Source organism: Sceloporus undulatus, chromosome 9 (genome assembly GCF_019175285.1).
Source record: "Sceloporus undulatus isolate JIND9_A2432 ecotype Alabama chromosome 9, SceUnd_v1.1, whole genome shotgun sequence".
Taxonomy (NCBI): Eukaryota; Metazoa; Chordata; class Lepidosauria; order Squamata; family Phrynosomatidae; genus Sceloporus; species Sceloporus undulatus.
The window spans coordinates 4760470-4762239 of record NC_056530.1 but is presented as its reverse complement, the minus strand read 5'-3'; positions in this window follow the sequence as shown (position 1 = coordinate 4762239).

Here is a 1770-nt window from a genome sequence, read left to right as displayed (position 1 = left end):
AAGTCTTCAAGGTGAGAATGGTTCTGGCCTGGCAAGGCATCCTGGCCATAAATCTGCCTTAAAGGTGTAAATGACTCTTTTCTGTTGGCAACTCCTATCTGGGCCTCTTTGATCTATGTTTCAATAGCCTACGTGACCTGTCCGTCTTGCAGTGATGGAGAACTCTACGTCAGGTATCCCATCAGGCTCTCTGCATAGGGTCATCAGAAGAAAAGTCATACACATTTAGGATTTTAAGGCACCAATGCTGGTAACAGATTATACAGTACATGATTATATGTCATGTATAATCATTCTCAGCATTTGACCCGCAAGATGTGGAGTGCAGGATGATAGGAGTCAGGACCATTAAAAGTGAGTGATAGAATTCAAAGATATAGTTTGTAGAATCAGTATGTAGAGAGATCTTGTAGCACTTTTGAGACTAACTGAAGTAAAGAAGTTGGCAGCATGAGCTTTCGTAGGCTGCAGTTTACTTCCTCAGCACGTGAGGAAGTAGACTGAAATCTACAAAATCTCATGCTGCCAACTTCTTTCTTTCAGTTAGTCTCAAAGGTGCTACAAGATCTCTCTACATACTGACCATTAAAAGTGTAGATTATTCCATTTATATATTTGCTCTGCAGAAACTGTTTGCCCATTGACAGATACATTTTTCAATTTTTTTATTAGCAGTAGGGGGGCAAGAATCAGGAGCCATTACTTGTGTCATGGGGCTTCACTACACTCCGCATTAAGATTCCTTCCCCTCCACCTCCAACATATTGCTAATGGCAGCAGGGGGTATTTTTCACAGGGACTACAGCACAGAAAGAAAAAAAAAGTGACAGTTGCAAGCAGAGATGTCAGTGGCAATCATGCATTTAGATTGTGCCTCTATGCAGTAAACATTGCTCACATTATCGGGGCTTGTTGTTGCATGATTTTAAGTTGTTTATTACTTTTGGTGACCATAAGACAAACGTATCATGGGGTTTTCTTGGCAAGTTTTGGTCAGAGGAGGTTTGCCATTATCTTCCACGAGGCTAAGAGAGTGTGATTTTCCCAAGATCACCAAGTGGGTTTACATGGCTGAGCCGGGAATCTGGTCTCCAAAGTCACAGTCCAAACTTCAAATCACTATGCTATTTTGACTTACTTCTGAATAAATGTAGGGCATTGTAGGGCTATTGTAACGTATGCTTTACTTCAGACCATATTGCCCTATGGCTGAACATAATTACTTCCAGCCAAGCATAAAGGCACCAAATCTAGGGTTGCCATAAGTCAGAACCTCCAAACTGGGACAAATGTAGGATAAATGTAGGACAAAATTTTCAAATGTAGGACACTTTTTTTTTTAAATGAAGGACACACAAAAAAATTTATGATTTTTAAAAAATGTAAATATAAATGCATGTTTCTTAGGCATGATCAAAATTATTCCTAGACAGATGGCAGAAATGTGCTTCCCTTTCTGGCCAAAAACCAGAAGAAGAGGAGGAAGAGTGGAAGAAGCAGAGGAGGAGGAAGAGGAGAAGAAGAAAACGAGGAAGAAGAGGAGGAGGAAGAGGGGAAAGGAGGAGGAAGAAGAAGAGGAAGTAGAGAGGAAGAAAAAGGGGAGGGGAGGAAGAGGATGAAGAGAAGAAGAGGTGGAGAAGAAGAGGAGGAGGAAGAAGAAGGGGAGGAAGAGGAAGAAGAAGAGGAGGAGGAAGAAGAGGAAGAAGGGGAGGAGGAGGAAGAAGAAGATGAAGAAGAAGAGGAAGAAGGGGAGGAAGAGGATGAGGAGGA